The sequence below is a fragment of the Pipra filicauda genome, unplaced genomic scaffold, assembly GCF_003945595.2.
Source record: "Pipra filicauda isolate LSUMZ 115617 unplaced genomic scaffold, ASM394559v2 scaffold156_size1729456_pilon, whole genome shotgun sequence".
Lineage (NCBI taxonomy): Eukaryota > Metazoa > Chordata > Aves > Passeriformes > Pipridae > Pipra > Pipra filicauda.
Genome location: NW_024104062.1, coordinates 1,146,368 through 1,170,596, shown reverse-complemented (window position 1 = coordinate 1,170,596; position 24,229 = coordinate 1,146,368). Strand labels below are relative to the sequence as shown.

Here is a 24,229-nt window from a genome sequence, read left to right as displayed (position 1 = left end):
GGTTTTGTGATTTACACCCTGGTGGGTCTGGGCTGCAGTGCCAGCCAGCAGGAGGAGAATGTTCACTGCGGGCATAATGACAGCTTAAGAATGTAAGTAGCTTTGCAGAAAATACTTTTTCTGTAATGCTAATGAAAAAGCCTGTATATGCAGAGCTGGTCAGAATATTTTTGATGAAGTATTTTTATTGAAGTGCAGTGTTTTTCCAAAGTTAAAACATTTCATGAAAACATTAGCTATAACTAAGAGTATCTTTCACCGGGAAGAACTCTGAGAGGAAGGTGGGATTGTCTCATCAGAACAGAAAATATGCTCTAGAAGAAAAACACCTCTATAAGCTTTTCCAATCTGAAATGTTCTGTAATGGTGGATAAAGTATTCACAGAACTTTATTTTCACTCAGAAATAAATAACATTATTTTCGAGGCATTGCAGGTGGCCTCAAAACAGCATTTTCCATCTCCGGTTGCCTTCACACACAGGTCCATATGCATCTTTTGAACCCAGTGCCTCATATTCCTGGGACAGGCCTCAGAGCATCAGCAAAGCTCCAGGCCTCAGTGATTGCAATGCCTGTGAGGATAACTGAGTTGTAGCAAATGATATGAATAAGAACCTCATGTAGTTATGTGCAAGCATAGCAATTCCCTAAGACAGAAAACATACAGGACGTATAGGAAGCTGAAATTTTGGGTGGAACTTGGGGACAGCCTTTGTTCACAGCTGCCAGCTGTTTACAGTATTAAAAGTGAAGCCCAGCCACCATAACAGACCACTAGGTCTTGGAAAACTTACTGCAAGTGGGTCTCCAAGCACTGCTTGCTGAAATATTGCTTTTCTTAGGAAGACTTGGACAATTCAAAACTGCAGGGCCTCAGGTTTGCAGTCATGACAATGCCCTTTGCAGACTGGTCTCTACTTGGAAACCACTTCCCCTTCACATGAAAAAGAGCATTAAATCATGATAAATAAGTGGTGATAGAGAACTGGGACCTAGATGCTCTGAAGGACTGTTGAAGTCCACTTAGTAATGCCAGCAGCACAACTCTAGTAGAGGTAAGTAGGAAAAGGAGCAAGGAAACTGCTCAGTAATTGAAGTCAAGTTGTATACTGACTGTACTGTCATGAGTTTTGCCCCCAAATTTTCCTGCAATGTACTTGTCTTCAAAAGGTGCCAATAGTCTCTTCCTCACTACAAGGTGGAGTAGCAAGCACCATTACATGCTTGAGTACCGTAAGTGCCCAAATATCTCTCTGGAAAAAAGGATGGAAATAACTACAAACACTCAGGTTTGCAAATACAGTCCCTGGTGTCTGCTGAAATACCACTCACAGAGATACAACTTCCAGCAGAAGGATGTTAACAGGCCCTATAAAGAGGGAATTCTACAAAATCTGAAGGGGCACACACAGCATGAGGAGGTTGCCCTGTGCTTCAGTCACAGCCTCACCAACAAATGCACCTGTGGGACATGTCCTTAGGAGATACCCAGCACCAGCAGTCCCCACTGTGCTGCTGCTGCTAGACCAGCTCCTCTGTGCTCTCTCTCTGCAGAGCGCAAGTTGCAGGCTGATAAACCACAATCTACTCAAAGCCAGTGCACTATTCCTATCTTAACTATTTAGCTTTTTTTTTTTTTAATCCTCTTAACTAATGTTCACTAATTCAGCTTTTGATCATAAGCCTATTGTGTATATAAATTTTTTTTTCACCATCATTCCCTTGTTAATTTATCCAGGTTCTCTAAAATACCTTCCTACTCTACTTCAATAACACTCTTCATTCCTAATGACTTCTGTCTCCTCTGCTTTAGTTCTGTAACATTATTATTATTATTATTATTATTATTATTATTATTAACTCCAAGAGGCTCTTGCCACTTTCTTTCTAGGAGTGTTTCTGGTGTGAGCACCTCTATAGGCTCAGCCCTTCACCTTAAGATGCTGTTGGAGACACTTCTACACAGGATCCAAATTATTTTCAGCCCAGACAGCCCATTAAAAACAATACTGTTATTTGTATGTACAGTAGAGGGACAAATACCTAGGATAGAAGCCCCCAAGAAGAACACTGACCATTGCGTCAAGACGGGCATGTGCAAGAAAGCCCATGGGGGTGCCTGGTGTGCTGGTTTAAGAGTTAACCAGCAGGGGAAATGAACTCAACTCAAAGGAGAGATTATAAATCAGAATAACAATTTATTACAATAATACAGTAAGTACAATCATACGAACAAACAATTGGTCTTAACCCACAAAACCCAAATGTATAACCCAGTACCCTGGGGCATGAACAAAGTGGTGTTCCTTGGGCCCCGCTTGAGTCCAAAGTAGAGGGAGAGGGGAAGAACCTGCTGGTGGGAGAGCTGTTGCAGTCTGGTCAAAAGTGGTGATTGCAGTCCAGTGATGGTCTAAGTCTGGTTGAGAGCGATGAGCTGCAGCCTTCCTCTGGATCCCACGAGGGGCTGAAAAATGTTCTAAGACTCCAAGATTATATATCCTCCAGTTCAGGCAGGAATGCTCAGTGCTTCCCTCAGGGCGGGGAGTTCCACAAAGGGTGTGAGGACAAGAGCATCCTCCTGTCTCACAGGCCTCTTAACACCTAGTTTGTAGCCTGAGGAGTCAGGCTCTATGGGCAGAGGGTGCGAATAGTCTATTCACAACAGTTTCTGGGAAATGGCATGGAAGGCTATAGAATACACAGTTTTGGGTTACACCCATACCATGATGAACTGGTCTCAGTTGTCCTAACTAGGACACTGAGGAAGCAGGGAGGACATGACCTCAGGCTGATAAGCAGGGCTCACGCCTCCCCCATAATTTTTTTTCCTTGAAATCGGGGTAGAGAAATTTGAAAGAAGAATTTCATGGACTATAGCAGGAGGCCCCCTTCAGGGAACTCCTCCCACACACAGTCAGGCCCTGCACGTGATGGTAACTCAGAGCAGTGCTCTCATAGAGGTGAGAGAGCAACGATGCCCATTCACAGGGAGAGGAGTAAAAGAGTGGAGGTACTTCTATGGAGATGTAATTAGTGAGTGATGAGGGCAGCATCACCAGCACAGCAGAGGTGGGATAACATCAAGGGTGATGTGGAGAGAAGAAAGAATCATGGAGAGTGACCTGAAAAGACTTATTGTTCTCTTCATTCTTTATGGGGGGGAATATTTGTATACATCCTCAGTAAAGTCAGACAGAAATAGAGCACATTCCTGGAGATATCTTTTGAAGGAAAGAATAGAAATTCAATTTTAGAAAACATCTCCAGGACATCATCTGTTCCTCAAATAGTACTTTTCATTTAAAGTGAAATGTGTAATTTTCTTCACATCATAATTAAGAAAAAAAAATCATTTGCTTCAACACCTCCACTATTCTTTGCATTTGCACTGTTTTATCTGACTAGAAATGAAAAGAAAAAAAGAAAATTAAGGAGGGGACGTAGCTAGCCACAAACCCTCAAACAGTTCTCATTAGATCACAAGACTCCCTTTTTCACTGATGAGGAAACTCTGCTTTCAAGTCAGGAGCCTTAAGAGCCTCTGAAAGTTTGAGCCCAGACTTCAGATTGCAGAGGCCACCATGCCCCTGTTGTCATCTATGGAAGTATGCTAATGTGCTGCCATAGATGTGTGTCCTGCAGCAGCAGATTCCAACGTGCCACCACTCTGCCATGTATGTGTTCCCAGTGCAGCCCTTTTCTGAGCTGTAACCTCAGAGCCACCAGAAATGTCAGAGGTTGCCCCAAAACCACCCCATCCATAATGTTCAGCTCAAGGAATTTGTCTGAAAAACCACCCCTGGATCCCAGTTCCATGGCCCAGATCACTGTCTTATACCAAGAGACTCCTCTGTGGTGCAGCAATAGCATACAATGCACAGCTGTGGTGCTGAAAAGCTCTGGGAGCTGCAGACTCCTGGCAGCACATCTGGCAGCTGCCATGGAGCCAGGCTGCATGGAGGAAGCTGGCACAGCAGCTTCTGTTTCAGAAATACTGCAGGATTTCTGCTGCTAGAAAACGCTAGGAATATCCAAAGGTAATTGTGCGGAATTTCCCTGAGGAGACTGTCAGTGCTGAGACTTTTATCCCGATCAGGATTTTTTTTTTAAGTAAAATTAATTTGCCTAGTTGGTTTTATTAATTATTGCAAAAGTCTGCTTAGCTTGTTCTACTAACAGACATGAGAATATTTCTCAGGAAAATAAATATGCTGACATGCATAAGGGGTGCAGGTGAAAAAGTAAATAATGTCTTACTAGCAGAGTCTGTACCAAACCATCACCCCAGTGTATCATTACAGATCACTATTCACTGTTGGTACAGAGGTATTTCAGATGAGACACAAATTCTGAGATTTTCTTATCTATGTATCAAGACTAAGGGACCCTTGGCACTCTTCCATGAAAAACAATACTGTCTGCATCAGTTCTCCACACAGAGTCTCGTCAAGCTCTGTTCCCCAGCTAGTTCACTGGGTAGTCTGTTCTCCTTTGCTCGGACAACTAGCAGCATTTGCTACTCAATTGCTACTCAGCTGCTACTCAATTACTCAATTTCTGATTATATCTGATTAGGGTTAATTGTGCAGCACCTGCAGGACAGGCTGCTAGGAAAGACTGTATACAAAACTTGCAGTTACTGCACATAGCCAAAGAGGTGTCTGGTGGGATCTCTGCCTGGGTATGCAGTTCCTAGGGGGAGCTTCAGAGAGTGAAAGAAGCTGCTGAAATTGGAGATATTTATTATTCTCTGCATGGTTTTTTTTGTTTATTTGTATAGCTAACAGAATCAGAGCCTGTTTTGTTTGCTGGATTGATCCTTCTTATTCCAAGTACAATTTAGGTTACCATTTGTTTCACTCATGCACCACAAACACTCATAAATATTAGGTGCAGATAAGCTCTAAGCCTCCAGACCAATTTGATGTGATATCTACTTTCAAACAGAAGTTATATATGAGAACAAGAAAACCATACACCTTTTCTTTTAATTGATAAGGTAAAAGCAAACACAGTTAAGTCTTAAGCCCTGCCACTGAATCCCCATCATCCTTGGACCAAATGTGGTAATTTGCACACCTACTAGGGAACAAGAAGAGTTCCCTACAGGGAACAATGGGTAATGCTATGGGTAAAGCCCCATATCCTTTTTGAGGCCAGATTGCTAATGCTTCTTAGTACAATGGTGTTAACCTACCTGACTAAAGGGGTCCCTCGTTTCCCATCCCCATAGCCCAAGAGAGTCCCCAAAATAGTATGCTTCTTTCTCAAAGGAGCGGTGAGGTGAGAATCCCATCTCACTGTCTCTGTCAAAGTGCCACATTATTAAATTCTGGCTGTACAACGCCATTGCTCCAGGCTGGTTCCCAATCAGCCTGTAGTTTTATTGTCAGCTTACTCATTGCTGTGGAATTGATTGACAAGGTTTTCTTGAGATGGGAGGGTAGGACTTACTGGACAAGTACAGATCAATTTTCACATGCTCATCCACTCTCACAGGAGAAATGAGAAATGCTGATTGCTTGTGCATGTATTTTGAAACAGATTTGCAGAGGGACAGCACCCCCGGTGCATTCTAGAGCCAGTAACTGCAATGCTTGTCACACACATCAGGGCCCATGTGTGTGGGCAAATCTTCACACGGGCAGTAAGCTTGATACGGGAACCCTTAGGTATCCTAAGTACAGAGTACTGTTTTGTGCACTTCAATCTATGGTCCAAGGTTAATTAAAGCTCATAAAAAAATAAAGTTGCTCCAACTGCCCAACTATCAACTCCTCGCAGATAGGCGGTGTTAAGCAATAAAACTTTCATAAAAACAGGCTCTGAAAACTCCAGAAACTTGAGACTTACAGTTCTCTCCACCTCAGCAGGTATTACACCGTCCTGCGAGGAAATGGCTTTGATGCATACCTAGTGACTGCCCACCACCCCTTTTGCGTGGCTGCTTAAACCTCCTGCTGGGTTCTGTAGGCAGCATTGATGCTTCCAATGGCAAGGAAGGTGGGCAGTCATGTCTCCAAGGAGGCACATCCCTCTTACCGGGCAACAAGACCCCCAGTCCTTGTGAAGATTTTTTTGTGGTTCCTCTTCGTTTCTCCACTTCTCAGGCAGTGTCTAATAGAAACTACAACAAAAAAATGATCTGCTTCGTTGCTTTTCAATTAGATAAAAACTCCCATTAGTGATGCAATTAAGGCGCCGTTCTCAAGACTGTTGTTTAACAACCTCCTTGACATTTCACAGAGCTCATTTGTTTTGCTTTACTTTTTCCTTTTCACAGAAACAGATGCAAAAAAATGATTCGTTTAAAGAAATGCAGACAAAGCAGAAAGACTAAAAAGAGTGGGAGCACAGTGAGGTGGGTATGCTCCAAGATTGAAAAAGGAAGAAAGAAAGTAAAAAATAAACGCTTATGATATACTGTACAGTAGCTCCTAGCCCGGGGGAATAGGCAGAGGAAAAGACCAAAGTTCCCCCACGGTTCTGCAGGGCTGTTGGTTGCTAGAAAACAGCACATGTGCAGAAAAAGCAAAATACAATACCTGAATAGGTCAGGAATTTTGCTCAAGAAAACTGTATTTTCATTGCATTCTTCAACTAGAATAAAAAGTTAATCAACTTTAAATGTGTCAAAATATTTCATATTTTATTTTCAATATAAAGAAATTCTGAACAACCACAATCCAAATTCATATCAAATAGTCATTTTGAAAAAATAAATCAATGGTCTTTACAGTTCAATAAATATCTTTCACCATGAAATATCAAAATTTATGAAGAACATTTGGAAACTAAATTTAATCCGAGGTTTGAAAAATAAGATGTCTCAGAAGACACTTATAAATCACTTTCCACTGAGCTTCAGAGGTGGGACAGGAGGGAAGGACCTATCTGAGAAGCAGTGTGAAAAAGGAGAAGGGAAAAACAAGCATATTTGTCTATAGCATACAGCAGTTGTGGCAACACTGCTCACAAAGCATACCCCTTTCTTTTCAGGTCAACCCAGACATGTTAATTGTTTATGCTTTCCTTGCCCCCCTGTCTTTCTGATTTTCATCATCATCTTTTTTTCTTCTTAATGCAGATGTTTGAAAAGTGTTTATCCCTATCATTCAGAATTAATTATTTTGCATAATCTCTAGCTGACAGCTGATATTTGCATCCATGTGGTGAAAAAAAGAAGAGCTAGGGTTCAGCATCTGCTGCCTTTGAATTTCTCTGGTATTATAGCTTCATCAGGCCAAAGGCAACAAGCACAAAAATCCCATTATGAAAACATTTTAAGAGTCTGAGACTGGGATTGCCAGAGTAGTTAGTACATGCAACACACAGCCACACAGACATGAACATGTCAGAAGGACAAACAAATCTCAATCCAATTTCTGACCCATTACCAAGGGGTTACTAGGAAACATTTATTTCTGTGCAAGAAAAAGCATTCCCTTGGTTTTTTCACTCATTCCCTGCTGGTTCTATGCACAAGATTCCTTCTCCCAAAAATGCTAATATTTTCTACCTTCAAAACCCTTCCAAAAAATATTCACACTTTTGCAAAGACTGAATGGGCCCAAACCCATTTCCAATACGTCACGGGGAGCTGAGATCTCCACTGAGATCTCAGTGGAGTTTAGACTTGTCTCTACCTTTGGTAAATATTTCAGTGCAAAACAGCCATAGAATTTTAGCTAAACTGTGTGTGCAAACTCAATGAGAATCCCAAGGAAGCAAACAGGCTGGTGTAAAAACCTGCATGCTCGGCTCACTGCCTTATTCATTGGCCATTACTGTAATGTCCGCATTCAGATTGTATTTCAGAATTGCTGATTTTTGTTCCCTGAGCGATGTATAACAGACCTGCATTTTTTCCTCTCTCATCCTTCTCCCAAAAATGCAACATTATGAAACATTTTTTTTATTTCTAGAAATAGCTATTCACATAATAGGGTCGCAGTTAAAGTTCTCTGGTGATGGGAGTGGGTGAGGAGCTGAGCAGCTGGAAGTATCTTTCATTTACATGTTTGTACATCTCTTGACTGGCAACATTAGGAATGCTACAGATGAAACAAGAAAAGCTGTTCTGCTCAAGTTATAATGCCCGAATCCTCCCTGTATGGTTCTTCCAAAATCAAAAAAACAAAGCCCCCACCATGGAAATAGGACCCTCCTTGGCAAATGCATTTCCTCTCAGAGAGGGGCTGACACAATGCAAGGACCTCAGTGAAATTGTTACAGGTGTTTGCAACTGTGGCCTGCTCCTCCTACTTCATCGCAACTCTTCCCCCCACCAACCTTGGGCTTCCCCCCTCTTTTGTGCTGACACAAAGCCAACAGCCACCATCTTCCTCTTTTATCTTAGGAGGCAGGCTGAGAGGAGCTGTGGGAGACATGACTGGGAGCATTCCGATGTTGTTGGTCTTTTATGGGGAAAGGACTGATGTCATTCTAAAGTGCAGTACAGAAAGTTTGTTGAAATTTTTGCCTGAGGGGTCTTGCCAAGCTTCGCTCTGTCTGGCTGACTAAATCCAGATTAAAGATGCATGGCTCTGCAAACTGCTGCTTTTCAATTTAGATGCTTACACTGTATGCTTATTTATTTATTTTTAAGATATTGATTTTGTCAGGAGGCAAAGCAAGGGTTGTAGGAAAAAGTATTAAGTCTAAAAGTCAGCAATGTTAGACTTTTAAGAGATTAAGGAGATTTGTTTCTAAAATGCACCAGTTTTACCTAGGTTACAAAGTACCAAATTTGCTGTCATTCAAGGTCAATGACAAAAGTGCCATTGACTTCTTTGGGGGCAAGTCCGGGGTGTGACACAGCTGCCAGTAAGTGATAACCTGGCAGGTATGGGAGTGAGTTACCAGACTACCTGGCTGTGAGCTGCATTTCCAGCACACCTTCAGGCAAAAACAGTGCCAGTATGGTATCCAAGGTTAGCTTCTCTGAAGTGAAAACCCAGTGGCATTATCATAAATTTGTACCTGGTGCTGAGAGGTGACCCCATAGGTACCCAAGACTGCAGTCACTTCCCTAATGGCATGGTTAGCAGATGGAGATCATTGTCAGGATGCCTCTAGCCATACGGTGTGAGCTGGTTTGGACCCAGTTCTTTTCTGAGGGGTCCCATGGTGATATGACCAGGAGTGATGTGAATAAAGCAGCCCCGTTCTTTTGACTTGTCTACCAGAATAAGAAGCAAAAGACCACCATTTTACCAATCCCAGCAAGCAACATATTTTCACCTTTCTAGCACTAATTGTACAATTACTTCCTTAATCTATTAAGAAAACAAAAAAATACTTACACTTAGAAGAGAGTTTGAATCAGAGTTGGTTTGTGTATTCTTTCTTTTAAACCTTTAAAACTATATTTGCTTGAAGTACTTCAAATGTTTTATTGCTTGTACTACAGTACATAACAAAGTAATTGTGTAATTAAGAGATAATGTCAATGCAATAGACCAATGTTGACAAGATAATAGTCTCCTGCTGCTATAGAAATGCCAAGGCAAAGCTAAAGAATATGCAGGAAAAACATACATGCAGAAAATTAGATGAGATTGTTTGTTTTTACACTGAACTGGCAAGTTCTGATTGGCCTACCTGTAATTTAGTATAGGTTGGATTCCCTCCACGAAAAAATACTAGTATATGCAAAAGGGTGCTCAGATCTTGTACAGCAAGACAGTGCACATGGCAAGGAAGAGGATGAGAGGCAGAAATCTACCATTGCTAATTCTGGGTCTGGTCTCCCAGGAAGAGCTATAGCAGAAGCATTCATGCAGAAAAAAAGCCCAAAGTCCCTGGTGAGTTGCTCAGTTTGGTATCCTGTGGAGGCTCTCTGTGGCTAAAACACCACCAGATGATTTGACCGCGTGTTTTTCATGTACCCAAGTGAAGGAAGAGAGGACAGAAGACACCTAAGCTTCAGCTGGATTGCAACCTATCCTCCTCATTCAGCCTTGGGGATGAACACCAAACCCTAGGGCTAGAAGTTCACTGGCTCCTGTGTGCTAATTCATTACTAGACCAGATTACACTTCAGAGAAGTCCGAGCTATTCTGACTTACTTCTCCAAGACATTCTGCCAGCAGCACCAGCTCATTTGTCTTGTCCCCTCTTGTCCCCATCTGCTGTCCCCCCTGCAGGGATGCAGGGCTGGTGCCAGCTCCAGGGTGACTGTGCCTTTTGTGCCTGGAAAGCACACACAGTAGGCTTCCTGAGACATTCAAGCTGAGCCAGAAAGCATAGTCTAGTGTTTTAATGCTGCTGGTAACCACAGCTCATGCTCACATTAAATTAAAGCCAAACTCTCAACAGTAGGTAGAAAGCCAGGGTACCATTTTAGCCCCCAAATTCTGAAGCAGAAAAGATGGAGGTGAAATATGGATCATCAGCCACAAAACCACAGAATCACAGAATCACAGAATGGCTGGAATTGGAAGATACCTCTGGAGATCTTCTAGTTTAATCCTTCTGCTAAAAGAGTTTCACGTAGAGCAGGTTGCACAGAATCGCATCCAGGCAGGTTTTGAGCATCTCCAGAGAAGGAGACTCTACAACCTCTCTGAGCAGGCTGTTACAGTGCTCTGTCATCCTCAAAGTAAAGGTTTTCCTTATATTCAGATAGAACTTCCTGTGATTCAGTTTGTGCCTGTTCCCCTTGACCTGTCACTGAACACTACTGAAAAAAGTCTGGTCCTGTTCTCTTGACAGCCATCTATAAGAGATTTATATGCATTGATAAAATCCCCTTTCAGTTCTCTCTTTTCCAGTCCTTCCTTGACAAGTCAGCAGATGCCTCAGTGGTGGTTCCTTGCCCAGGAATACAGTGTACCAAGATACTCCCATAAATACCCAAGGCTGGAGGCAGAATTTTGAATAGGGATGATACACAATAAGACACAGGAAAGAGTATCTCCTCAAAGGGTACCATGGCCTCCATAGTGTTCATAAAAAGGTTACAGTAGCCTGTCACTACCACCCACGTGATTTCCAGCATTTTCTGCGGTCATTTGTGTGAGAGGGTTATTTTCTCTTTTAAATGTACTTTGTGTACCAAACACAAATAAATTATCTCTTTGAATGGTGTCTTTGGCTTGGCACATTTAGTACATTAAAAACATTGACTGAAAAAGGTTGAAAAGTTGCAAAATCAAAGATAACAATGAAAAGCTTGCTTCAGTCCTGTGTGGGCAAAGCACATGTTATGGTCTTTAATTTTATGCCCACATACACCATCTTCAAGCACTCTCACCACCTGGAGTGTACAATGGATCTGCTTTCCCTAGAAGCAGCTGTTCAGTAATTCATTTTATCTTAATTTGTCTGTGTACAGCCCCAGGCCTTATTTATGTACACTGTGAAAACTTACTCTGAAGACAACATTAATCACAAGTTCTTTAAAGCATTCAGCATTACAGTGTTTGAGTGGTTTGCAAAAACTAATTAATTGATATACACAACAAATCTTGAGAAATTATTTGGTATTGCTACTTCCCATGGAGATGGGGAACTGAGACAGTGAGATATTACATCTGAAATGTCCAGCAGTGCTGGGTGTTTCATTTGAAAGTCCTGACTTGGCAGGGGATGCTAGGTTTTGTGGCACTTTAATTGCTTTGAGTCCAGTTGCTGATTTCTCTCTTCTGTTTTACAGACTCCACAGCTTGCATTGTGCACAGGCAGGTTATGGAACACACAGGGTTAGAATCTCTCTGCCTAGCATTTCACACAAGCCCTGGGGCTGCAGTACAGACAGAATCCATTTTTCCAGCATCACACTGATTCAACCATGACAGCACCATCCACTGTCTTCTCCAGGTCCCCGATGCATTTTGCTCCTAAAGTCCACAGCAGTGAAAGATGAAGGGTGTGCAAGATGTGCTTTCCCTTACCTGCAGCATCCAGGCTGGAGAATACAGTGTTTTCCTTCTTTGTTTTGTGCCAGGGTTTCCTTACTAGGGAAATCAGGGCATAAGAAGGGGTTGAGACACATCCAAATTTCTCCTTAACCTGCACTCTGTACACAAGGTTTGTAGTCAGACTAATAAACTCAGAGGCCATCTAAGGACTGGAAATATAGCAAAAGGAACCCCCCAGAGCAGGACTAATCATGTTCACTGAATGAGACAGAAATCCTGTTGAAAAGCGTAACAAGCCATCCCACAATTAGACATTCAGTCATAATGCACAAAAGGATCTAATTAAGATTGTAAATCATAGCAATCCTGAATCATTAGGGTATTTTAGCCAAAGAATTCTTAAGTCTTCATAGAATCTTGGGGAATAGCTCAGACTCAGGGAGAATAATTTATGGGAGCTAGAGTCAGGAAACATCTACCAAGTTTGAGAAGCAAGCACAGCTCCCTGGGTCAGTGGTAATCAGGCCAGTGAAGACATGAAGGACTTTATTGAAGGGACCAGTGATCTCAGCTATCACCAGTGTCACACAAGGATGGCTTGGAGTTTTGAACATGAGTTATTCTTGCATGCAGACCAGGCCCAGCAATTACAATCAGCAGCAAAATGCAGCTCTTTGTCCAAACCAGGAACCAGTAGATAATGAAGTGAGGCTCAGTAAGTGTCCTCTCTACCTGCATGCATCTCGACTGGCTACCAGACCTTGTCCAGGGAGAGGAGCAGGTGGCTTAACACACTGTGAGTGGTATCGGTTGTCACTGGGATGCACTTATTGAAGTGTAGAGATCCTTGTCAAGCTCTGCTTCTGCCACCTGCTGCTGCAGACCAGTGTCTCTGTGGTGCTCCATGGGAAACACCTCTTTTAATGACTGTCTCTCTGCCTGATTTTAAGTTTTTTGGCTTTGTAGCACTACTGGTGCCTCTGTCATGAGCTGTAGGCATCTAGATAAATTGTCCTCAAAGACGGCATTGACTTCTTACTAGCATGGTGCAAGGGCTTCATTCATCTTACTTTCTCCTTGGCACACACTGAAATTTGGCTCCTGCTTAAAGAGAACAAAATGCTTTTCGCTCCAGCAAATAACTGAACTTTCATTCACATTCATACACAAAAAAAGGGGGAGTAATATCTGTGCCCAGAGGAAGTTTGGCAGACTGCTTGTGTGATCACAAAAACACATTAAAACTATCCTATGATAGAGCAAAGGAGTGCTTTCAACCTGTTTTTTCCCTCTCCCCCTTTTCTTCTTCTTTTTTAAACAATTGTCAAAATTACATTTTATTTTTGATTGTGAAAGCAGAAGATACAGAAAATGTACATAATGAAGAGCTGTCTTTTCTGCCAAATCCTGCTACAGGAAACACCCACATTCAAACTTTAAAAGGATCATCATAAAGCCTGTCCAGGCTTCAAATGTGGTTTCTTTTTTTTTCTTTAAGAAACATATTACTCTGAATCAGCAGCAGGGTTGGACTGCATGATCTTTCAGGTCCTTTCCAACCCAAACCATTCTATGGTTCTTAGCTCAAGATTCTGTGATTCTATGATTCTTAGCTCAAGTATTCCTACATTAGTTCTGCAATCAGGTTTCCCATTTTCCTGCTGCAAACAGATAAACTTGGCAACTATCTGACACCTGGGCTCTCCCGTTCAATTTTTGTGACCAAAAGCAAAGCTCAAGCACAAGGACATCACAAATGCAGTCACAGAGAACTAGCAGGGGGAGGTGGAGGGCAGGACAGGCATCTCACAGTAACTAGGGAAGAGCAAGGGAGGCTGGTGAAACCTGCATGAGCCACATTCCTACTTCTGGGTTAGATGTCCACATGTGCATCCTCTCAGTTGGCACTTGAGTGCTGCAGTTGCTGCCAGGAGCCTCTGTGCCACCTGATGGGATGCCCAAAGGCTGGTACTGTACCACTACTGCCACCCCCTTCTTCACAGCCAAAATAGTACAGGAGGCTGAGAAATTCAATGTCAAAGGTGCTGCAGACAGTTCAACTACAGAGTCAGAAGGATGCAGGCTTGATTAACCAAAAATTGACAACTATTCTAAAGGCAAATAGTGCTCAGGACTACCTCTGTAAATAAAAGTCATCATTCTAGTGCCATGGATGAGAATTTCTGCATCCTTATTTCATATTTAGATAGGATTTGTAGAGGGACTACTAAAGCAGTAATGAGTTAAGTGCCACTTCAGCTAAACTCTTAAAACTGGGCTTTAGTAGGATTTGATCATATATTTGAGGGCTTTATTAAGTAGGGATGTCCATAACTACACATCTACATTAGTGCTGAATCAGGAACATCATCATGTTTTTTAAGGATACAATTATTACTACCTTAGAAGGTAAGACTTTCAGACTAATAGTTAACGAATCTTGGAAATTATAGATTTATTGCCCTGCCTTCATATCTGTTTACAGGTTCGTGATTCTCTGTTCATCTGGCAGAATGCATATGTAAAAAGACATTCACTATAGGTAAAGAAAGTGTCTCTTGGAGAAATCTCCAGAACAAGGACATCTGTACAGGGTGCAGAAACATGCAGTGAAAGGTGAGGGAACAAAGCACCAACACTGGCTTGGAGAGGAAGTCAGCTGGTGAGGAGATCTTTTGATTCATGTGGCAATGGCTCATTGACATGCAGTTACACCGTCAGTGTATCTGACAGTCTTAGCAAAGGCAGATGAGCAGGCGTTACATCAGCAGTTTGCATCAGGCTTCTCGGATGGCTGGGAGCCATTCTGCTCCGGCTATTCTCAGCGCTTGTTCCCACCAAAAATTCTGGTGAAAGTTCACTGGCAGCTGGTTCAGACATCATCTCAGACCTCAGTGGTATGCATTCATCTTGCTTATTGATCCCCTTGTTATAGCCAACTAGACTGCTTTGCATCCTACAAATAGAAAACCATTTAGCGAGAAGTAACTAGAGATGTATCCCAAATTTCCAGGGAAGATAGTGTCATATATTTCTGTAGTGTCCAGTTGTGCAAATGTAATTTAAAATCAAGGTATCGGGGAGAATGTCCAGTGGGTGGGCATTGCTTTCCCTCCTGCATCAGCTCCCATCTTATGGCACGTGACAGTTTCTGAGGCTGAGAGACACATGCCAAGGCAGGGTGTATTAGTCCAATATATCTGTGCTATTAGTCAAGTCATGTGTCATGACCAGTGTAATTGTGTTTGCTTGATAAATTTGGGCAATAAGTGCAGCGCTCTCCATCAGTTCCAAATGAGCCAAGGCCTTTGGTTAGTTTAGTAATTAACCTCAGGAATTGTTCCAGTCATTCAAATATACACAGTATGGTGTCAGTAGATGCATAGCCAGCACTCGCTAAATATTTAAGCAGGGATCTTTTGAAGCATATAATTTACTCAGCTATAACATTATACTTTGATGCATGTTTTAGACTTATTTAGCTATGTGTATTGTTAACCCCTTCAGATCTCTCTGTCTTACCATATGAAGAGAGAACCTGACTTCAAGTTTTCAGTTTCTCTCATGTATGCTCATTTCTCTGTTTCTGAAGCTTTCCGGGGCAAACTAAAGCAGCAGTGTGTACAAACACCCAGTCCATAAGCTGCATGAAGGCCGGTTGCATGGGGAGGCAGAACGTCTGTAGAGAACTGGGGTCCCAGTGCCTGTCAGAAGGGTAAGGGATCTGCCTGAGTTTTCCTGCTCCAGAGCTCCCACCCTTTGTGTGTAATATTTGTGTTTTGCTCATTTGCATCTACTGGATCTGCAGTCACGGGTGAAGTGCAGAAACTTTTTGTGAATCCAAGGGGAAAGATTTGTCCAGTAATATATGGCCTGGCCCTCCAAATCAGGTTAAGCAGGTTAGCACTTACAGCAGACATCTCATACAAACTGGTGCCTGGAGCTGCCTGTGTCTTTCAATCAAAGCTATTGCTTTTCTTCCAAATTAAACTAAGTGGCTGATACTGCTATCTTTGTAACCAGGTAAATCTGTGTAGGAGCTTGCATAGCACAGAATTGTCCTTATATCAATAACAGTGTAAGAATTAAGAAACTTTTAAGCATCCATCTGTTATGATCCCATAGTTCCAATCTTCTTATTCTTAAAATTGGATCCTCCCACAATGTGATATATATTTTTTAGGCAAACACTGTCTTATGTAATAAGCCTTCACAGCTTTTATGGATTATTTCACTCCACTCAAACCAAGGCCCAGACTTATACTATTTTCTGATTGCCTGACCAGTTCTTTGAATGAAAATGGGCAGAATAAAAAAGTTCACTAACTAACGTGGATAATTCTTCAAATGAATTGAGTATGAATCCTGCATATCTGAACACATCTTTCAGTTTGTACTCATACCACAATAATATATGTATTTTGATCAGTATCACCTCTTGACTCTGAAGTTGCTGGAATCTCTGTCACTTATTTTATTTAAACCAAAACGAGATTCAGTCTTTTCACCTATGAATAAACTGCAGAAACAGTTTGATCTCTTTGCCCACTTTTCTTGCAACTTAGTACATACTGATATGTATATTTTACTTTCAGTGCTCTCTGAACTACATCTTCTGCTGTTTGATTATGGGGACCTTGATGTGATAAACAAGCTGATTGTCATGGCAACTCTACCAGCTTGGCTCTGTCCAAGGTCGCTGCCAGAACACTTCCACTCTCCTCTCAGATCTGACATGTCAAAGCCCAGGCTAATGTTCCCTTTCCATTTCAAAAGATAATTTCCCCATTATAGATGGCATCTTTAGGCAGAGAAGCATCTGTTACCTAGATGAGTTACGCTTTTCAAGTCAAAACAAGGCAGGGGGGCAGGGAGGAGCTGCAGTCATCTGCAGTCACCACATAAGTTGGAAAGGAAGAGTGAAATGTTTTGACAAGCACATACTGGAAACAGAGAAGCAAACATTATATGAGGCCAGTCTCCAAAAAAGATCAGGAATGAGTTTTTCTAGTGTCGTGGTTTAACCCCAGCCAGCAACTAAGCACCATGCAGCCATTCACTCATTTTGTCCCAGTGATATGGTAGAGAGAATTGGAAAAGTGAGAAAAGTCATGGATTGAGATAAGGACAGTTTAGTAGGTAAAGCAAAAACCACACACTCAAACAAAGCCAAACAAGGAATTCATTCAATGCTTTCCCTGGGCAGGTAAGTGGTAGGCCACTGCCAGGAAAGCAGGGCTCCATCACACTCAATGGTGACTTGGGAAAACAAAACATCATCACTCCAAACATCACCATCTCCCTGCTTCCTTCTGACCCCCGACTTTATAAACTGACCATGACACCATATGGTATGGAATATCCCTTTGATCAGTTGGGGTCATCTGTCCTGACTGTGGTGTCTTCCAGCTCCTTGTGCACCCTGAGCCCCATTGCTGGTGGGGTGCAGTGAGAGGCAGAAAAGGCCATGGCTCTGTGTGAGCTCTGCTCAGGGATAACAAAAACATCCCAGTGTTACCAGCACCAATCCAAAACACAGCCCCATACTAGCTACTATGAAGAAAATTATTCTAGCCAAAAGTAATATGTCCAGTTCTCATAAAACCAGTGTTTTACTTAATATTCCACCTCGTGGAGCTCAGAGATCTTCTTCTTCTTCTTCTAGTCTCTCCAGCCTTTGTAGTTGCCGGTTGTGAAAACATGACCATTGTAGTACACAAAATGCTCAATAACCAGAGCCAACAATATCAAATACCCCCAGAAGTTTTAAGATTTATGAAAGTAAAACAAAACCAGGATTTCAGGGATGTTTTCCTTTTTTAGATCATAGAATGGTTTTGGTTGGAATAGACCTTAAAAATCACATAGTTCCAACTCCTCTGTCATAGGCAGGAGCACCTTCCACTAGACCAGGTTACTCAAAGCTCCATTCAACCTGGCCATGAACACTTCCAAGGATTAGGCATACACAGCCTCACTGGGCAAAATGCTCCAGTGACTGACCACCCTCCGAGTGAAGAATTTCTTCTTAGTATCTAATCTAAACCTACCCTCATTCAGTTTAAAGCCATTACCCCCTGTCCTATTACTCCATGCCCTTGTAAAAAGTCTCTCCCCAGGTTTCCTACAGGATACCTTTAGGTACTGGAAGTCTACTATAAAACTTTATTTTAGCTGCTTTAAAACTCCAGAGCCAACAACTCTGAAAGCCACTGCAGAGGACTTGAGCTGAGAGTCCTCACAGCTCAAGTATGAAGAGGCAAGATAAGGTCCAAGTTGACAGCTAGGCTACACAAGGTCAAGGTAAGTTTTTACAGCACAGTGCTGGGTGTCCACAGGTCTCTTTAAATAAAGGTTTCTCATAGGGCTGCTGCAGTATGTAGCATATATTTTGTTTCCAGCAATACGGAAGAAATGGTTCAGGAAAAATCAGTCAGTACTGATTACAGTTCACCTTTTGATGTTCGCCTGATCTTTCATTGGAGGCTTTAAAATTGGTAGGGTCCCAAAGGTAGTGTTATAGCTGTTCAATGTGATTTCTTGCAAACCAGGACACAGGCACAGACTGGATTTGATGAAGGAATCGCTGGTTACCAGTGACTTCTGTTTGAGAAAGGTCTCTTTTAAGGAATCCTGCTCATATGCTTTTGTTTTTTCTGATAGTTTTCGGCTTCTGGGATCAAACAGAGGCTGGAAATACTAAAATGTCAAAAGAAAAGCTGTTGTGGTATTTTCTAGACATATTTGAAAAAGGAAGCTCTGGCTATCTCATGAGAAAGTCTGTTAGGGTCCTACTAATTTTGGTTTGGTGTTATAGACACAGAAGCAGAGCCAAGTAAACACTTCACAACAAATAAATCATACAATGAATGTCACCATTTCTGTATTTATGAAATTGGAAAACTCTCAGATGTATCTGTTATTCACATTCATTAACTTTTCTAGCGAATAATTAGCAGTTTTCATTCCAATTGTGAGTGGTGCACTGTTAAAATCACATTTTGCCACTCATGCCCTAAATTCCATAATGACATAATGCAAGTGGGGCAACAGCAAACACAAGGAGGTGCTAAGAAGGGTAAAGCATGTTTTGAAGCTAAATTTACTTTGAAGGTACTCAGTAAAGAGTGTTTGGAAAGCATAAGAAAATATCATTGTGAGGAATAATTTTTGCAAAGTAAAATTCCATTTTGCCTGCATAGTTGCATTGGTCTCCCTGGAGGTGCAATCTTAGTGTCTGGTGCTGGGGCCTTCAACACTAACCCAAGAGCTATGATCTTTTCAAATAAAGGATTTATTCCACTGTTATTAAGATAACACTTCTCATACTTTCTTCCTGATTCCGAGGGTGACAACATATGTGACCAAGGTAAGTTCGTCTCCAGGCATGGCCCCAATAGTGCCTCAGCTTAACTGCAAACATGTTTTCACAGTAGTAAGATGTGTTTACTAACTGCTTCATTCATTTCTATGCAGATACCCTCAACCCCGTTGTCCTAGGAGTCATAACTACACCATCCTTCACACTTTATTTCACATTCATTTTCTGTTGGCACCTTCTTTTCCCAAGTTACCTGGAAAACAGTATGAGGAAGGCACGCCAGTCACCCCTACCATCTTTCCCTTTGCTGCTAATAAGAATAAATGAATTGACCTGATCAACCAGAAGTCTGATTTTGATTTTCTGATTAATGACATGATTACCTGATGCTTAATCAGCAATAAGCTGCCTTATGACACTTTTCTCCCTGTTCCTACAGATTCACTTCATTGTGTGATCTTTATTTGGTCTTCCCCCCTCAACTGACATCTGGCCACATCCCTAATTCAAGACAGGATACAGGTTTTTTCTCCTAATCTTCAATGGATTCTTGACTAGCCAATCAATCCAGGAGGTATGTTTGAATCAGTTTAGAGATGGAATCTTTCTATTTCTTCAGGATCAATTTCTCATTTCATGAACAAATCTTCACAGGTTCTGCACGTTCATAAGAAATCAGAGTTGGAACATGTTTATTGCAGTCACATTTTCTTGGCAGTCATAATGTAGTCCCTGAAATCTTTCAACAAAATAGAATCCGCATTAGCAGCATCAGTGAAATTATCTCCTTATTCACCACACAGCATGTTGCTTTTTTAATAGCAATCAGAGGCAATAAGAGGTTCAGCTCTCTTCAATGGTCCAAGCTCTGCATGATTGCAGGAAACAGTTTCTTTCCTGGCAATCTTACAGATGGATTCCAAAGCCAGGAAGAGACACAATAATGGAGGGAAATAGGAAATACCCATGACAAGGAAGTGATGAAAGCTCACAGACTCTCTGTGCACACAACTTCATGTGCCACAGCACATGCAGCATGGCAGAAGCACTTCTCAATGTCACCCAAAGGCTTCTCAGTCTTCCCAGCAAACCTAAGACTCATGTTTGGGACAGTACTTACATGACCCAGTTAAGTTAATTAGTCCATTTAGGCTCCCCACAGAGATCACATAGTGAGAGAGGCTTCTCCTACAGGCATTGCAACACAACTGGTCTCCAGGGAGATCAGCAGACAAGTTAAATCCTTATACTAGATGTCCCTAGTGAGAGTTCTCCCTCTTGTCCCCCATGTATAATTTCGTGGTGCAATTTTCCACCTGGGTTTCTGTCTATTATTCTTATCCCTTACAGTTCTGAGAAGCAAAGAAGTTGCTGTCACTGCCAGACTGGGCTAAATCTGAATTGGCGACCTTCAAGGTGAAAGTCTTTGTTCACTGCTATTAATCAGTCCCTTGAACCATCCACTGTTATGGACAGTGAACTTTTTCCATGTTCACGGCTTACAAACCCTCATTTACAAAATGAGTCTCACAAAGAGTCTGACTGAAGGTTCAATAAAGAAATCTGTCACAGCTTGGCTTCTGGGCCATGACATGTAGAATACCAAATCAGATTCATTAGTTCCCAAGCCTTTGCCAGGTTCCCTGCTACTCTCTTTAACAGGAAAAATTATGACACTATTATGTAAAAAATGTTTTAAAAATCAATGTTGATTAATAAAAGTAATTTCAAGAAGCTGTATCAAAAAGTATTCAATTTTAAATTCATTTTCCCTGCCTAATTGTCTGAGAATATCTGAGTGATGGTATGGGAATATGAATCCATTGCTCATTCAGTCCTGCATGAGTCTGTCTTTTTTGGTGGCAAAAGCCCCTCACTCATCACCAACCCACTTCCAGTTTACAGCTGCTCAAGGGCAACTGACAGGAATTATAAGAATTTTGTTGCTTCTGTTTTGCCACTGTGCAGTGTTAAAACTCACTTTTTAGGTGAACTGCTAGATACAAGTATAGTTGTAAAACAGCACATGAGAAACAAATAAATAAGGACACCTGATAACCACAGAAATTGTGCTCATTTCATAGTAGTATGAGACCCTTACAACCAAAAGCTACAAAAACTGTGTTCTCCATTTGCTCACAAAGAGGCTGTTTTAGCAGTCAGTTTCCTCTTAAGAAAAAAAAAAAAAAGAGCAAAAAACTTCTCCAGCTTTTTCTCTAGTTTTGTTGTAGGTCCTTACACTGAATGACACTGATGGCTCTTGTCTTCTCCAAATCACACAGACACAGCAATGCCAACAACCACTGTGCCAGCTACAGTAATTATTTTCATGGGAAAGTAACTATTTGGAAATACTCATTATATTTCTTAGCTTTTCTGGATATTAAACAACAGTCCCAAAAAAAGGAGAGTTACTGGTGCACGTTCTGTGGACAACCACTGCGTAACAACAGGATCCCCAACGTTGAAACCAGCTAGAAAGGTACTCCAAATGTAGACATTGTAGCCAAACATCAAAGTTTCAGATTTTCGGACCAAAGATCCAGCTGCTTTTTTGTTCTAGTGCATTATAACTATGGCAACCTTTGGACTCAGAAGTATCTTCAAAGCGAAGGTCACTTTGGCATGCTCTTATATCCAGAAATAATTTCAGGAACAAATTTATCTTTCCAGGAAAAGCTTCAAAATGCTCTATAAACTTCAAAACATAGGGACAATTTAACCACATGAGTGAAACCCCTCAGGGAAGGAATGTATTAGCTGTTCAACAGTTCATCAGGGCAGTGTACAAGAATATAAGACAGAAAGTGAAAATTCAGGGAGGAAGGAGAGACAGAAAATAAGGACACTTTTTAGGGGAGCAAAGATATTTAACAAAATATGTGAACTCCAGTCTAAAATTAACCTGGATTTTACCATTTCCCTCAGTTATTGTCACATATTTTATCTGGAAATTGAAGTGATAGTATTATTCAGTAATATTTGCACAATAATGTGAGACCTACTGCAGAAATGTGATGGTGTGAAGTCTTAGTGAGATCAAAATCAGCTAAAATAATGACAGTGAAATTGTTTGCACTTTTTTGCCAAATGTATTTTAAAAGGTATTTGAACCCAGTGTAAGTGGTACCATTGGCTCAGAGCAAATTTTTTTTCTGCTAATATTTGCCAAGTTTTTCTAAATAGAAATTTGACTGAGATAGCCCACCTAGCAAGATAGACACATTTCCAGCAGAGAGTTCATGATCACAGATCTTCAGGAATGGCCCTTATTTCACAAGTCTCTTCCATAATAGGCAAAACTATATACCACATGCAAAAGAAAGTCAACAAAAAGGTTGTCTGCAGCCCTGAAGTTTTCCTAGCAGCTTAGGCTTACATGTGTCCTATGGGATTACATCTGACTGTTTAGTTAGGTTAAAGCATGAAGAAACATGTCTACAGAAATAACACCATTTCTCCTGTGCACAGCATGGCCCCTGGCATAGCACTCCACCCTCAAGCAATGGCTGGAATGTTCCTTTCAGCACAGGTGGGCCATTTTTCCTCAGGTTAGGAAATAAAAACTGTCACCTGTCATCTGCAGTACGAATGTAGGCAAAGCGCTTTGGAATTCAAAAGCTCTGCTGTACTCTGATTATCACTCTTAGCTCTTCTCATCTGTAATGTGGAAGACAGAAAACACCAGGAGTCAGTGAGATGCAGAGAACAACTCAAGGACAGAAGAGGTAAAGCCATGGCCAGGATCATATCATAAGGCAGAGGGAGAAACAGAAATAGGTGGCAGTATTTAAAGAGAAATGAAACTGAATTCAGCCAATGCAGCTGAGTGTCTACAGGAGTAATTATCAGATCAAAACTTATTCTGACAAACAAACCAAGAGCTGGGGTTTTTTCCCTCCTGCTAGACACGGCCTTACCCCCACTTCTGTGTAGAAAAACAGAGCACACTTCAAACTCTGCCACCTCAGCTGTGTGTAGGAGGCTGCCGAGGAGCCAGCATTGTTAGAGTTTCTCCCAGACAACACCACTTATCTGCAGCTCAACACCACTGACATGTTCACTGAAAGGCAGAAAGAGAGGACCACAAAGCTAAACGTTGTGGAAAAACCGATCGCTATTCTAAAAACATTCAACAGGGACTATTTTCATTGACTCTTGTATGCTTTGTCTGAAGATGGTAAACAGTGAAACAAAGAATGGCAATCCTCTGAGATTTCTGCAAATGCGCATAAATCACAAAGCATTTAATATATTGTTGAGCAGCTGTCATCCATTTCTGTTCCGAGCATCTGGTGGTACCAAGACTCCCATGGATAACTACACACTCCACACTGTTGATCAATCTGCGGAAATAGATTTAGTACTAATAATAGCAATAACAATAACATACCTGATGTGGCATGACTTGTACAACAGCTGTAGTTCAGGCTTTGTCTAGATTCAGAAGGTTTTCACAGGTGCAAATTGAAGAGATCTGCTTCCATAAAGACACTCTGCAGAGGTGCAGAATGAGGATTACATTGGCTGTGGCTCATGCAGTAATTTAATAGTCCAAGTTGCCAGTGTTTACTCCCCATTGTATGCTAGTTTTGCCCATTTTTTCAAGGTGTCTCCCATGTTCAACACAAGGGATATAAGAGATCTTAGCAGACAGAGGGCTGTCTCTTACAACTCCCTGTAAAGCTTAATCAGTAACAATACTTGGCTCGCAACAGTGAAGATGTCCTGGTGGCTCAGATCCCAGCCAGCCATGAGGTCTTTGAGTCATTTATAATTTTGAGAAGCTTTCTAGTTAAGATTTCCAAGCCCGCTCTCTGCCTATGTGTGGTATTTTTATTTTATTATTCATTAAAATTCTTTGAATAAACTGTTCAGCAGCTTTTGAGACTGAAACAAAAATGGATAGTCCTTAGTATTTATTTGCAAACGAGCCTGAACTGCAACATTAAAGCAAATTGTATTGAAAATTAACCACTGGCATGGATCCTTCCTTTCGGGAGCAGAACAATTTGTAATCCAAAAGGACTGTGAGCCTCAACT

General features: G+C 41.5%; 1 long non-coding RNA gene across 1 annotated transcript in view; it reads right to left on the bottom strand.

Annotated features, from left to right (window-relative positions):
* LOC120322806 overlaps window positions 1–23,700 on the bottom strand; it is a 50,756-nt gene extending 27,056 nt beyond the window's left edge. Inside the window, exons 1-2 of the long non-coding RNA XR_005562731.1 lie at window positions 23,580–23,700; window positions 22,760–22,846 (exon numbers count right to left, since the gene is read on the bottom strand). This is a non-coding gene — a long non-coding RNA (uncharacterized LOC120322806). The remainder of the gene's footprint in view (window positions 1–22,759; window positions 22,847–23,579) is intronic.
* Window positions 23,701–24,229: the final 529 nt, after the last annotated feature.